The sequence below is a fragment of the Pseudophryne corroboree genome, chromosome 6, assembly GCF_028390025.1.
Source record: "Pseudophryne corroboree isolate aPseCor3 chromosome 6, aPseCor3.hap2, whole genome shotgun sequence".
In the NCBI taxonomy this organism is placed as follows: domain Eukaryota; kingdom Metazoa; phylum Chordata; class Amphibia; order Anura; family Myobatrachidae; genus Pseudophryne; species Pseudophryne corroboree.
In genome coordinates this window covers 581,125,707-581,142,168 of record NC_086449.1, presented here as the reverse complement: position 1 = coordinate 581,142,168, position 16,462 = coordinate 581,125,707, and the positions used below count along the sequence as shown (strand labels likewise).

The window sequence follows — 16,462 nt, the reverse complement described above, 5'->3', positions numbered from 1 at the left end:
TTTTTCCCAGAAACGCCAGCGTTTTTTCGCACACTCCCAGAAAACGGCCAGTTTCCGCCCAGAAACACCCACTTCCTGTCAATCACAGTAAGATCACCAGAACGATGAAAAATCCTTGTTATGCTGTGAGTAAAATACCTAACTTTTGTGCTAATTTACTTGGCGCAGGCGCACTGCTAACATTGCGCATGCACAGTTTGCGACTAATCGGAATGAGGGCCTATATGCAGAAAGGTACAAAAATAGCACAAATTAACAGTACACATGCAGCCAAAAGTTTTAACTTCAAAACCAATATTCAAGTACAGGACTAAACCAGCAAATTGCTGATCTCAAACATATAGCTAATTGCAATCTGAGTTTGCCAATAAAGGGCCTAATTCAGACCTGGTCGCACGCAGGCTGTATTTTGCACTGCTGCGACCAAGTAATCACCACCTACATGGGAGGGGGTAATCGCAGTGCAGGGGTGCAATCGCATGTGCAGAGAGATGCACAAACAAAAGTTTGTGCAGTTTCTGCACAGCCCAGGACTTACTTACCCGCTGCGATGATCCGGACTGTTGGTGTAGTCAGAGATCCGCCTCCCAAATGGCTGCCCACGCCTGCGTTTTCCCAGACACTCCCTGGAAATGGTGAGTTGCCTCTCACAAACGCCTTCTTCCTGTCACTCTTCTTGCGGCTGCCGCTGCAATCCCTTTCCTCGTACATACCGTCGCTGTCCAGCGACCCCCGTCGCCAGCCAGTAATGCGCCTGCACATTGCGACCCGTGCACATGCACAGTACAGACCCGTTCGCATGGATGCAAAAAACTGCAGCGTATGAAAGGGTCTGAATGACCCCCAATGTCCTCAAAAGCTTGTGTACAAACATAGAAAATCAACAATAGAAGAATAAAAGAAAGGAGAGAGAAGAGGGAGGGGAGGAAATAAGGGGGGGTAATCAAATATGCATAAGTATCAATACATTAATGTCACACTTAAAAAAGCATGGATGAGTGTTGTATACTAAATCAATATCAGGTATTAAGCAAAGAAGTAAAGTATAGTATATTACATCATAAAATACAATTCCCGCCATGTCATGAGAATTCACACCATTAAAGATCAATTTGTCCTTGAAGAGTCTTCAAGAAGTTCTTTGTGCAAATACCATTCCGTAGTCTCAAATTGCGCAAAGATCTGGGTTTGTGTGGCCAATGGTAATGTAACTACGTAAGGGTTCCATTTTTTTAAATAAAACTTAACCACACCTTTTCCTATATCAGGCAGAGTAGAGTAACAATCTATATATAGAATCTTAAGGAGCAGCTGGTGTACTGCGGATAGGGTCGGTGAGTGTTTAGATATCCACTTTTTGAGGATAACTTTCTTTGCAATGGTTACCAATAATGATAAAAAAAGGGCACAAATGTGTATGTATAATATTTAAGTTCCATACAGTAAAGTCAGCCAGGAGAAGGGTCCTTGGATTCAATATCGCTCCAACAGCAAATTTGACATTAATATATTGTATTATTTTGTTCCAGAACCGTTTTATATTTTCACAGTCCCAGAAATTGTGATAAAAGGTTGCTGAGGAATGAAAACATTTCAGGCATTGCCCAGTTTCCTCTGTAACAAAATGTTGTCTCTGAGCTTGAGATATATATGCTTTATAAATTGTTTTAATATGCACCTCCTCTAATGAGGATGCTTGAAAATTTTTCAATGTTTTGTCATAATGACGAAATATATCCTCCATATCGATGCTAGGAATAAACTGTTTCCATGACAACGTGATCTGGCTCTGGAGTTTGTCACATCCTCTTCGTACAGGTATCATGTTCTGTAGGGGCGTGTTTTCAACAAATTTAATAAGGGTAAAAGCGGGTCAGGTATAGCCATATTATTTACCACTGGAGGTAGTGAAGCTATATAATGCTTAATCTGTAAATAAGCAGAAAAACAGGAGATATGTAACCCAAAACGTTCCTGTAAGGTTGCAAAGGAGAGTATGTTACCAGGCTCAAAAATATCTGCAATCTTTCTTATATAGTTCAGTGTCATGCGATAAAAAAACTGCGTCATCTAATTCAGGCTTGAAAAGGGGGTTTCCCCAAAAAGATATCAGGTGGGAATGCTGAGGGCTTCTAGATAATTTCTTATTAATTGCCCATCATGCTTGGTACATATCATGAAAAAGTAAATGTGTGTATATTGTGTCTGGGATCTTAGATTTAGGTATATGTAACAAAGCAGTTTGGACTTATTTATATTGATTTTGTACCCCGAAAATTTGTTAAATCTGGAGATCAGTTCAAATACTGCTGGTAATGTAGTTTGAGGGTGGGACATGGATAGCAACATGTCATCTGCAAATGATGACAAACTTAAATCTATCTCTCCTACCTGAATCCCATGGTATACCGAGGACTGCCTAATAGAAATAGCCAGTGGTTCTAGTGCTAATGCAAATAAAAGGGGCGAAAGAGGGCAGCCTTGTCTAGTTCATACATCTCCTCACTCATCTCAAAATATCTCCCTACCAGACCCCTCCGCTCTGCACAAGATCTGCGTCTCTCATCCAGATGTATTACCTGTTCCCACTCAAAATTACAGGACTTTACCCGGGCTTCACCCACTCTGTGGAATGCCCTCCCACGCACAATAAGACTCTCCACTAGTCTCCAAACCTTTAAACGTTCCCTGAAAACCGACAAGCCTACCAAATTCCTGACCCACACACATAACCTTCAATGCTTCCCTATCCAGTTACATTCCCTCTGCACAGTCCCCATAACCTCACATTTTGTATTCCAACATTGCTGGGTGATCATATCATACAACCCACTAAGAACCTAGCAATCTGGGGAAACATTATGTAACAGGTTGCATCTATCCTTGTGTATCAATACCTATTTCCCTATAGATTGTAAGCTTGCGAGCAGGGCCTTCCTACCGCTATGTCTGTCTTTGCCCTGTTTTGTTCTATAACTGTTGTTCTAATTGTAAAGCGCAACGGAATATGCTGCGCTATATAAGAAACTGCTAATAAATAAATAAATAAATAAATAAATAGTTCCCCTTTTAATAAAGAAAGGTAACGACAAGAAACCGCTACACAGTATTTGGGAGCCAGAGTTCTTACATAGAATACGTAAATAGCTAATAAAACGGGAAGGAATGCCAAATCGGTCCATTGTGTCAAATAGGTGGTCCCAGTGCACCATGTTGAAGGCTTTTTCAGCATCCAGTGATAATATTGCTGCAGGTACATTAGACAATGTATATATATTGGTAGATGCTCAATTAGCTTAGTGATATAATTCAGGTGCTCGAAAGGGAGGGGTATTTCTAAGCAAGAAAAAAAGGCATTTGTTTCCCCCAGCACCCTGAATGATAACCATAACCAGATATAAATTCCACATGATAATAGAATTCAGAGATCTTCGTTACACATTTTTGCGCAAATGTGTGAATAAGCCCCAAAGCCGCATCAAGGCGTCTCTGTATATTTGGGGTCCCTAGCGCTATATCTAGGTGCAGGGTGTGGCACCCCAAAACACCAGCATAAGCCAGAAAGCCCAGCGTAGCATACCAGTGAAAAAACTATAGTGTTAATAAATTAGTATTTAGGAAGCCGAAGCTATAGAGAAAGTGATACAAAAATGAAATGCAATTAAAATAGAGAAATAGTGTTAAAAAATTAATAAGTGAAAAGTGTTAATAGAATGTAAAGGTATGCCACACTAAGGCCATCCAGCTCAGCCAGTCCAGAGGCACCACACCTCACACCTCCATTACCCCAATCTGGGTCTAAGATTAACCAGCAAGGAGCCACATGATAATGGCTCCTTACTACAATATGTCTAAGCTAAGAGCTACCTACCTTGGAGCAACTCCATAATGCTCCATGTGGCATGTCAGGGCCTGCACCTCCTCCTAATGCAGGAACCTCTCTGCCTCTCACAACAAACATATATATATATTGGTAGATGCTCAATTAGCTTAGTGATATCATTCAGGTGCTCGAAAGGGAGGGGTATTTCTAAGCAAGAAAAAAAGGCATTTGTTTCCCCCAGCACCCTGAATGATAACCGTAACCAGATATAAATTCTACATGATAATAGAATTCAGAGATCTTCGTTACACATTTTTGCGCAAATGTGTGAATAAGCCCCAAAGCCGCATCAAGGCGTCCCTGTATATTTGGGGTCCCTAGCGCTATATCTAGGTGCAGGGTGTGGCACCCCAAAACACCAGCATAAGCCAGAAAGCCCAGCGTAGCATACCAGTGAAAAAACTATAGTGATACAAAAATGAAATGCAATTAAAATAGAGAAAGTGTTAAAAAAATTAATAAGTGAAAAGTGTTAATAGAATGTAAAGGTATGCCACACTAAGGCCATCTAGCTCAGCCAGTCCAGAGGCACCACACCTCACACCTCCATTACCCCAATCTGGGTCTAAGATTAACCAGCAAGGAGCCACATGATAATGGCTCCTTACTACAATATGTCTAAGCTAAGAGTTACCTACCTTGGAGCAACCCCATAATGCTCCATGTGGCATGTCAGGGCCTGCACCTCCTCCTAATTCAGGAACCTCTCCTTGGCTCCTTGCTGGTTAATCTTAGACCCATATTGGGGTAATGGAGGTGTGAGGTGTGGTGCCTCTGGACTGGCTGAGCTGGATGGCCTTAGTGTGGCATACCTTTACATTCTATTAACACTTTTCACTTATTAATTTTTTAACACTATTTCTCTATTTTAATTGCATTTCATTTTTGTATCACTTTCAATTAGCTTAGTGATATAATTCACTTTCATTTTAGTATCACTTTCTCACTTTCGGCTTCCTAAATACTAATTTATTAACACTATAGTTTTTTCACTGGTATGCTACGCTGGGCTTTCTGGCTTATGCTGGTGTTTTGGGGTGCCACACCCTGCACCTAGATATAGCGCTAGATCGTCGGATCAGGAGACGTGGCAGTCGGCGGGTCAACATAGGTAAGTATGTGTGTGTCGGCAGGTGTGAAATAAAGTTTTACTCTCAAGGTGTGTGTCTCCTGTTTTTATTTTGGGTATTTTTTTTCCAGTAGAACTACAGGTACCAGCGGGCCCGTTTTTCTCCCGCTTGCTGGTACTTGTGGTTCTCCAAGTACCAGCTTGCGGGGGAGGCTTGCTGGGACTTGTAGTACTACTGGAAAAAACAATATTCTTTACATTTTCTCAAGGCTATCAGCCTCCCATCCGCAGCCCTTGGATGGGGGGGACAGCCTCGGGCTTCACCCCTGGCCCTTGGGTGGCTGGGGGGGGGGACCCCTTGATTGATGGGGTCCCCACTCCCCCAGGGTACCCCGGCCAGGGGTGACTAGTTGGATATTTAATGCCACGGCCGCAGGGCACTGTATAAAAGTGACCCCCGGCTGTGGCATTATCTGTCCAGCTAGTGGAGCCCGATGCTGGTGTAAAAAATACGGGGGACCCCTACTCTTTTTGTCCCCCGTATTTCTTGCACCAGCACCAGGCGCAGAGCCCGGTGCTGGTTTTAAAAATACGGGGGATCCCCTGTCCGTTTTCCCCCCGGATTTTTAGAACCAGGACCGGCTCGAAGAGCCCGAGGCTGGTTATGCTTAGGAGGGGGGACCCCAAGCATTTTTTTTCCTGACTTTTCCCATTCCATTAAAAATGACATTAAGAATCCACACAAAAAAATAATTCTGGTCCCGCTAGGATTCGAACCCGTCAGCCAATCAGCAGGTAGCACTACGAAGGGTCCGTTGGCTATTTGAGGCATTCGCTATAGTGTTTAGGAAAAGCGACATCTGGTGGACAGAAAGTAGAATGTACGTTACAATTATAACGTGACGTCACATTTACAACGCAACTTATAACGGGAGTTATAGCGCAAGGAGCTGGCGCGAGTTGCATAGCGCCCGCTATGCGGTACGCAGCAACGATATATCAGGACACATCTGTATAAAGCACTGCCACTTTAAATATAGAGACACAATACACTACTCTAATATATATTTTACTTGGTTTTCCTTTATTAATTGCCTCTGTACTATGGCAATCATGTCATAATTGTGTTTGCCTGCGTCTGGATCTTATCTGAGTAAATTACTAAATATCTGGAAATAACTATAACTATAAATATATATATTAAATATATAGCCAGATAGAACATCGACGATCTGATAAATGAATCATAACCAAATGAAAAGTCCTTTACTTTGTTTTTTCTTAAACCTGTTTTTGTTTACCCCACCTATGTATTTCACCAACGCTTGGAAAGAATCACAATAACCATGACACGCTGCAGCACGGTCACCATGACAACCTAACAAAGCGATGTACTATAGACCACGTGATGCCGTCCAAAATGCGTCCCAATACACTACTTCCGACTCCGGCCGGGAACACATGACAGCACGGACTTCCGGGAAGAAGTCTGGAAAATAGGAGGATTGTCTGAAAGCTCTGTCAACGCCGGAAGTGAGCCAAAACAGCATCGAACAGTATGGACACTGAGAAAAAGGTCACGGACTGCGTCATGCGCACAAGAACTCTCTGCATACCGTAAGTGTGGCGGAAATACTGCACCCTGTTAAAAACTTTGCTTCTGATCGCTTTTACTTGGTTAAAACCACTACCAGTTAGATAACTTTATTTTACCACTGTTCTCCATAAATGTAAATGTGTTTTGATATAGAATTCAATACTTTTCACTAACATGCCCGCCCAAACAGGATGTGAGGTCATGAGTAATTACTTAATTATGGGGGTATTTATAGGAGCCCTATCCCAGCATGTCACTACCCCATGAAGAAGTCTAAAGGACAAAACGCGTTGGACCTCTCCCCAGTGACCTCCTGCTAAACTAGTTAAGATTCCTAAGCTTTACCTTGATTTACTTAATTGGAGCTATATATTGCACTTTAAACTGCATTCCCCTATCCTATATATTGGCTTTTAAATTTATATTTATTTTTAATTTATTTTTAATCTTGCTGTTTTTATAGTGTTCTGTCCATATAAAATGTTCCTATTTAAGCATATATATCTTTTAGTGTGTTGATAAAATTGGTGCACTCAGAAATAGAACACCGTTGGTCGCTTGACCCCTTATTCGGTGTGTGTGTGTGTGTATATGTATATATATATATATATATATATATATATATATATATATATATATATATATATATATATATATATATATATATATATATATATACATACATACATATACAGTTGAGTCACATTACACGTCGGCAGTGTGTAGCCCATTTTGCACGTTTCACGTCGGCAGTGTGTAGCCCATGAAGTACATCACATGTCATGCGCTGTCTTGGGGGGGAATATAAGGCCATGTGCACACATATCACTCATTGCTGTCATGGGTAAAAGGTGCGATTTATCCGAGTTGCAAAAAGGATGATTGTTGGCTTTCAAGCCAAGGTGGCAGTATATTAGAAACAGCGCAGTTTGTGAAGGTGTATCGTGACTGGACAAATGGCACCACTGTGTATGAATAACCAACGTGTAAACTGCAGAGCACCATTAGCAACTGATGTGGAAGGTGAACGTCGGCTACTGTATAAAGATGAGTGAGGGACGTCCAACACTCTACAGTGGAGCAGCTCACCGTCAAAATTAACCTGGAGGCTACCAAACGTGTGTTTAAAATGACAGTTCAATGAACATATACTGTAGCTGCTGTCTGTGCTGCACACAGTGGTTACTCTGGATATTAGCTGGTGGTCATAATAACGTGACTTGACTGTGTATCTCAGTAGATGCTAAGTTAGGAGGGAGGTATTTATTTAACTAAGCAAGCAAATTATGACTGACATACTTTCTCTCCCCAAACATACTATGTGGATTGGTTACTAGTTGTTACAGCATCTTAACAAATTGCATTATTAGCTTTTTGACCATTATCAGGTCCCACTGTCCTAAAAATGTAGGTATAAACTAGGGTACAATACTGTGGGGCAAGTAAACATAAGGTAATTATGAAAAAATGCTGTTGTGTATTTTCTTTTTTTCTAGTGACTTGAATACTGTATTATTTACTAAAGGCCAAACCATCAAAAACCAAATTTTTAAGGCCCATATAGACGGGCTGATGCAGGAGAGATGTGTGCTGAGCGAACCGCTCAGCACACATCTCTCCCGCCGCTCAGCACAGCGCGATCTGTGCTGAGGGTGTGGGGGGAGGGGTGCTCACTTCACCCAGCGGGTGAAGTGAGCGACCCGCTAGATTGGCCTGCATGCAGGCCAATCGAGCAGCAGCGATAGCGATGCGCAGGGCTGTGCATCGCTATCACTGTAGGGGGTACACACGGAGCGATAATGCTCAAATTCTTAGCAATCTAGTCAGATTGCTTAGAATATCGCTCGGTGAGTACCCCCCCTTTACAAAGCACCACTTCCCGATTTAATACTAATTGTTAATGGGGCCAATTCCATTTAGTTTAGACTAAACATATAACGTATAATTATTTCATGATGTGGGCACTATTTACAGTGCCATAAAATAAGCGTAGCCCCTGCCATAAATAAACTATTGTGATTGTGAAACATTTGCTCCAGTGGTAAAACATACAAACATGGAAAACATTATGGGCCTAATTCTGAGTCATACGCAATTGTTCGTGCAGACGTTAGAAGCGGTTATCGGCATATTGCACATGTACCATTGCCATGCTGCACCATTACCACGGTGGGATTCAGGTTCTGTAATTCTGCTACAATGATATAATTGTATGACTCCACGTTACAAAAATATTTTATGTTGGTAGTTTCAGTTTGGGTGTAAGCTGGGTACTCACCTTTTTTTTTTAAACAATTTTTTTTATTTACACCAAGAAAGACTGAAGGATCCACAATACATGATACAAAAACAGTGCCATAATAAAATATGAATAACAGTCTTCATGGCGTCAGTTTTCCAATTATTTTGTATACAGTTAAACAGATAAGCAAAAATTTCTCCCCAAATGGGGAGCATATATATGGAGAAAATGGGAGTATCAGTGGGTAGTGAGAAGGGGGGGAGGGGGGGAGGGAACAAAGAAAAAGGGAGAGAAAAGGGACAACAGAGCCGTTCTATGCTACAGTGGGAGCATAACAACTGAAATATCCATAAAAATTATATACGCTACTCATAAGATAAGCATACCTGCGGGATGCGTAACAGTGCAGAAACAGGCAGGAACTGAGAGTGCGTGGCGGTGCCCGGAGGGAGGGCCCGAGCGGTACTCACCTTTTTAATCACTCTGTTGATTGGGTAAACGCTTCTGATCAGCCGAGCACTGTGTCCCCAGCTTGACCCCTGAGAGCCGCCTGCGAGCTCCGTACACACTGTGCTAGAATTAGCTCCGGGTTTATGGGCTTCTATGGTGTTGAGAAGTCATGCTGACAATTATTAAACAGCGTACAAGATAGGACCTCCAGATCCCGGCTGTTGCAGGAGAGTTAGCCGTTTAACGGCTACCGCTCCTGTATACACCTGTACAGTTGTCAGCCTGATATCGGGTGATCGGGCCATGGATTGTATGGTGTGGACCTAGCTTTAGTAAATCATATTACAATACTTTCAATGTGAAAATGTTTTGATGTTTACAATTTAACCATCTATTACTTGTGTGTCAAATTCGCACGGTTGGGTGTTTATATGTGATTGTTATGTTGGTTTATTATTTGCTCTTTATTAAGGCAATCATTTGTTAATGTAATTTTGTATATTGGTTTGTTCACATTGTAATAAAAGGCTACAGTTGTATGGACATAATAATAATAATAATAATAATAATAATAATAATAATAATAATAATAATAAGATTTTTCTCACCGGTAAATCTATTTCTCGTAGTCCGTAGTGGATGCTGGGAACTCCGAAAGGACCATGGGGAATAGCGGCTCTGCAGGAGACTGGGCACAACTAAAGAAAGCTTTTAGGTCACCTGGTGTGCACTGGCTCCTCCCACTATGACCCTCCTCCAAGCCTCAGTTAGGACACTGTGCCCGGACGAGCTGACATAATAAGGAAGGATTTTGAATCCCGGGTAAGACTCCTACCAGCCACACCAATCACACCGTATAACTCGTGATACCATACCCAGTTTTACAGTATGAAAACAACTGAGCCTCTCAACAGATGGCTCAACAATAACCCTTAGTTAACAATAACTATGTACAAGTATTGCAGACAATCCGCACTTGGGACGGGCGCCCAGCATCCACTACGGACTACGAGAAATAGATTTACCGGTGAGTAAAATCTTATTTTCTCTGACGTCCTAGTGGATGCTGGGAACTCCGAAAGGACCATGGGGATTATACCAAAGCTCCCAAACGGGCGGGAGAGTGCGGATGACTCTGCAGCACCGAATGAGAGAACTCAAGGTCCTCCTCAGCCAGGGTATCAAATTTGTAGAATTTTGCAAACGTGTTTGCCCCTGACCAAGTAGCAGCTCGGCAAAGTTGTAAAGCCGAGACCCCTCGGGCAGCCGCCCAAGATGAGCCCACCTTCCTTGTGGAATGGGCTTTTACTGATTTAGGATGCGGCAGTCCAGCCGCAGAATGCGCCAGCTGAATTGTGCTACAAATCCTGCGAGCAATAGTCTGCTTAGAAGCAGGAGCACTCAGCTTGTTGGGTGCATACAGGATAAATAGCGAGTCAGTTTTCCTGACTCTAGCCGTCCTGGAAACATAAATTTTCAAGGCCCTGACTACGTCCAGCAACTTGGAATCCTCCAAGTCCCTAGTAGCCGCAGGCACCACAATAGGTTGGTTCAAGTGAAAAGCTGATACCACCTTAGGGAGAAACTTAGGGCGAGTCCTCAATTCTGCCCTATCCATATGGAAAATCAGATAAGGGCTTTTACATGACAAAGCTGCCAATTCTGACACACGCCTGGCTGAAGCCAAGGCCAATAACATGACCACTTTCCACGTGAGATATTTTAGATCCACGGTTTTAAGTGGCTCAAACCAATGTGATTTTAAGAAACTCAACACCACGTTGAGATCCCAAGGTGCCACTGGAGGCACAAAAGGGGGCTGAATATGCAGCACTCCCTTAACAAACGTCTGAACTTCAGGTAGTGAAGCTAGTTCTTTCTGGAAGAAAATCGACAGAGCCGAGATCTGTACCTTAATGGAGCCTAATTTCAGGCCCATAGTCACTCCTGCTTGTAGGAAATGCAGAAATCGACCCAGTTGAAATTCCTCTGTTGGGGCCTTTTTGGCCTCACACCAAGCAACATACATCCGCCATATGCGGTGATAATGCTTTGCAGTTACTTCTTTCCTGGCTTTAATCAGCGTAGGAATGACTTCCTCCGGAATGCCTTTTTCCTTCAGGATCCGGCGTTCAACTGCCATGCCGTCAAACGCAGCCGCGGTAAGTCTTGGAACAGACAGGGCCCCTGCTGCAGCAGGTCCTGTCTGAGCGGCAGAGGCCATGGGTCCTCTGAGATCATCTCTTGAAGTTCCGGGTACCACGCTCGTCTTGGCCAATCTGGAACCACGAGTATTGTTCTTACTCCTCGTTTTCTTATTATTCTCAGTACCCTTGGTATGAGAGGCAGAGGAGGGAACACATAAACTGACTGGTACACCCACGGTGTCACTAGAGCGTCCACAGCTATCGCCTGAGGGTCCCTTGACCTGGCGCAATATCTCTCTAGTTTTTTGTTTAGGCGGGACGCCATCATGTCCACCTGTGGCCTTTCCCAACGGTTTACCAACAGTTGGAAGACTTCTGGATGAAGACCCCACTCTCCCGGGTGTAGGTCGTGTCCGCTGAGGAAGTCTGCTTCCCAGTTGTCCACTCCCGGAATGAACACTGCTGACAGTGCTAAGACGTGATTTTCCGCCCATCGGAGAATCCTTGTGGCTTCTGCCATCGCCATCCTGCTTCTTGTGCCGCCCTGTCGGTTTACATGGGCGACTGCCGTGATGTTGTCTGATTGGATCAGTACCGGCTGGTTTTGAAGCAGAGGCCTTGCCAGACTTAGGGCATTGTAAATGGCCCTCAGTTCCAGAACATTTATGTGTGGGGACGACTCCTGACTTGACTAAAGTCCTTGGAAATTTCTTCCCTGTGTGACTGCCCGCCAGCCTCGAAGGCTGGCATCCGTGGTTACCAGGACCCAGTCCTGTATGCCGAATCTGCGGCCCTCTTGAAGATGAGCACTCTGCAGCCACCACAGTAGAGATACCCTGGTCCTTCGAGACAGGGTTATCAGCCGATGCATCTGAAGATGCGATCCCGACCACTTGTCCAAGAGGTCCCACTGAAAGGTTCTTGCATGAAACCTGCCGAATGGAATTTTGCTTCGTAAGAAGCTACCATTTTTCCCAGGACTCGTGTGCAGTGATGCACCGATACCTGTTTTGGTTTCAGGAGGTCTCTGACTAGAGATGACAGCTCCTTGGCTTTCTCCTGCGGGAGAAACACTTTTTTCTGTTCTGTGTCCAGAACCATCCCCAGGAACAGTAGGCGTGTGGTAGGAACCAGCTGTGACTTTGGAATGTATAGAATCCATCCGTGCTGTTGTAGCACTTCCCGAGATAGTGCTACTCCGACCAACAACTGCTCCTTGGACCTCGCCTTTATAAGGAGATCGTCCAAGTACGGGATAATTAAAACTCCCTTTTTCGAAGGAGTATCATAATTTCTGCCATTACCTTGGTAAAGACCCTCGGTGCCGTGGACAGTCCAAACGGCAGTGTTTGGAATTGGTAATGGCAATCCTGTACCACAAATCTGAGGTACTCCTGGTGAGGATGGTAAATGGGGACATGTAGGTAAGCCTCCTTGATGTCCAGGGATACCATGTAATCCCCCTCCTCCAGGCTTGCAATAATCGCCCTGAGCGATTCCATCTTGAACTTGAATTTTTTTATGTATGTGTTCAAGGATTTCAAATATAGAATGGGTCTCACCGAACCGTCCGGTTTCGGTACCACAAACAGTGTGGAATAGTAACCCCGTCCTTGTTGAAGTAGGGGCACCTTGACTATCACCTGCTGGGAATACAGCTTGTGAATTGCCTCTAGCAGTCTCCCTGCCTGAGGGAGTTGTCGGCAAGGCAGATTTGAGGAAACGGCGGGGGGGAGACGCCTTGAATTCCAGCTTGTACCCCTGAGATACTACTTGAAGGATCTAGGGATCCACCTGTGAGCGAGCCCACTGATCGCTGAAATTTTTGAGGCAGCCCCCCCACCGTACCTGGCTACGCCTGTGGAGCCCCCCCGTCATGTGGTGGACTCGGAGGAAGCGGGGGAAGAATTTTGATTCTGGGAACTGGCTGACTGGTGCAGCTTTTTCCCTCTTCCCTCGTTTTACACGCTTGCATTTCTGAAGCCGAAAGGACTGTACCTGATAATACAGTGCTTTCTGAGGCTGTGAGGAAACCTGAGGTAAAAATTTTTCCTTCCCAGCTGTTGCTGTGGATACGAGGTCCCAGAGACCATTCCCAAACAATTCCTCACCCTTATAAGGCTCTATGTGCCTTTTAAAGTCAGCATCACCTGTCCAGTGTCGGGTCTCTAATAACCTCCTGACCGAATGGACATTGCATTAATTCTTGATGCCAGCCGGCAAAATATCCCTCTGTGCATCCCTCATATATAAGACGACGTCTTATGTTTGCAAAATAGTATCCCTGTATGACAGGGTTACAGACCACGCTGCAGCAGCACTATCTGCATGTCTCAGTCTAGTACCTGAGTGTGTAAATACAGACTTCAGGATAGCCTCCTGCTTTTTATCAGCAGGTACCTTCAAAGTGGCCGTATCCTAAGACGGCAGTGCCACCTTTTTTGACAAACGTGTGAGCGCCTTATCCACCCTAGGGGATATCTCCCAGCGTAACTTATCCTCTGGCGGGAAAGGGTACACCATCAGTAACTTTTTAGAAATTACCAGTTTCTTATCGGGGGAACCCACGCTTTTTCACACTTCATTCACTCATTTGATTGGGGAACAAAACACTGCCTGCTTTTTCTCCCCAAACATAAAACCCTTTTTTAGTGGTACTTGGGTTAATGTCAGAAATGTGTAACACATTTTTTATTGCCGGAATCATGTAACGGATGTTCCTAGTGGATTGTGTATATGTCTCAACCTCGTCGACACTGGAGTCAGACTCCGTGTCGACATCTGTGTCTGCCATCTGAGGGAGCGGGCGTTTTTGAGCCCCTGATGGCCTTTGAGACGCCTGGGCAGGCGCGGGCTGAGAAGCCGGCTGTCCCATAGCTGTTACGTCATCCAGCCTTTTATGTAAGGAGTTGACACTGTCGGTTTATACCTTCCACCTATCCATCCACTCTGGTGTCGGCCCCACAGGGGGCGACATCACATTTATCGGCATCTGCTCTGCCATCACATAAGCCTCCTCATCAACCGTGTCGACACAGCCGTACCGACACACCGCACACACACAGGGAATGCTCTGACTGAGGACAGGACCCCACACAGCCCTTTGGGGAGACAGAGAGAGAGTATGCCAGCACACACCAGAGCGCTATATAATTTAGGGATTAACACTATATTGAGTGAATTTTTCCCAATAGCTGCTTGTATATACAATATTGCGCCTAAATTTAGTGCCCCCCCCCCCCTCTCTTTTTAACCCTTTGAGCCTGAAAACTACAGGGGAGAGCCTGGGGAGCTGTCTTCCAGTTGCACTGTGAAGAGAAAATGGCGCCAGTGTGCTGAGAAAGATAGCTCCGCCCCTTTTTCGCGGACTTTTCTCCCGCTTTTTTATGGATTCTGGCAGGGGTATTTATCACATATATAGCCTCTGGGGCTATATATTGTGATATATATGCCAGCCAAGGTGTTTTTATTGCTGCTCAGGGCGCCCCCCCCCAGCGCCCTGCACCCTCAGTGACCGGAGTGTGAAGTGTGCATGAGGAGCAATGGCGCACAGCTGCAGTGCTGTGCGCTACCTTGGTGAAGACTGATGTCTTCTGCCGCCGATTTTCCGGACCTCTTCTGGCTCTGTAAGGGGGACGGCGGCGCGGCTCTGGGACCGAACACCAAGGCCAGTTCCATGCGGTCGATCCCTCTGGAGCTAATGGTGTCCAGTAGCCTAAGAAGCCCAAGCTAGCTGCAAGCAGGTAGGTTCGCTTCTTCTCCCCTTAGTCCCTCGCTGCAGTGAGCCTGTTGCCAGCAGTCTCACTGTAAAATAAAAAACCTAATTATATACTTTCTTTCTAGAATCTCAGGAGAGCCCCTAGTGTGCATCCAACCTCGGCCGGGCACAAAATCTAACTGAGGCTTGGAGGAGGGTCATAGTGGGAGGAGCCAGTGCACACCAGGTGACCTAAAAGCTTTCTTTAGTTGTGCCCAGTCTCCCGCGAAGCCGCTATTCCCCATGGTCCTTTCGGAGTTCCCAGCATCCACTAGGACGTCAGAGAAAAACAAATATTTGATTTGAATATTTTTCAAATGTACATTCGCAATCTTTAGGATTTTTTTTAACCATGGAACTCACCTTTCAGTATATAACTTTGGGGGTAATTCAGAGTTGATCGTAGATTTGCTAAAATTAGCACATCTATGATAAGTTACTCTAACATGCAGGGGGACGCCCAGCATAAGGCTAGTCCGCCCCGCATGTGCGGACCCTGCCCCCCCCCCCGCACAGGTACAAAAGCATTGCACAGCGGCGATGCATTTGTACCTGGCAAGTAGCTCCCTACCTGTGTAGCCCCTGCTCTCTGACAGGGAGCTACCCGCTACATCCCGGGTAGCAGCGGCTGCGTGTGACGTCACGCAGCCACCACGACTCGCCCCCCAACGGTCTGAATACGCCTCCGTGGTCCGGACTGCGCCCCACCAACGGCATTCTAATGCTGTTGCCACGCCCCCTCCCGTCCCATGACCGCCTCTGCCTATCAGTCAGGTAGAGGCGATCGCACCAGTGAGATGCTGAGAGCATCTCACTGGCTGCACGTGCGCAGTGCGGGCATAGTAATTCAGACTGCGATCGCTGCTGCTGCAACGATCCAGTCTGATTTACCCACTTTGTGTCAGTCATCTTGTGTCACTTTACCCCTATATAACACTAGCTTTCTACTCTAAGGGGCTATTCATCATGCTAAAATATTTGGTGTGCTAATTAAATATTGAACTCACAGCGAGCTGGATGATAATATCAGAGGCTTACATCATGTCTCATTTACCTACTTATCACGGCCGAATAGCTGCTCTTTCAGTGGGGTCAGCTTTTCAGAAGTGTGAGACAGTACCCCTGCAGCTGCGGTGTCCCGTTACTATTCGCAGCCTGTCTTCAAGCTATGCATGCACCTTTAACATCTCACACATGCACAGTGGGCCTAATTCAGACCTGCTGACATGCGGGGGGACGCTCAGCATAGGGCTAGTCTGCCCCGCATGTCAGGCCCAACCCCCCCACACAAGTACTAAAGCATTGCACGGCGGCTAT

General features: G+C 45.1%; 1 protein-coding gene across 1 annotated transcript in view; it reads left to right on the top strand.

Annotated features, from left to right (window-relative positions):
- The window catches only part of SNCB (synuclein beta), a 216,917-nt gene that overhangs the window by 4,343 nt on the left and 196,112 nt on the right, over positions 1-16,462 (top strand). Inside the window, exon 2 of the mRNA XM_063927921.1 lies at positions 6,286-6,569. The gene's annotated coding sequence lies outside the window, so the exon portion shown is untranslated. The remainder of the gene's footprint in view (positions 1-6,285; positions 6,570-16,462) is intronic.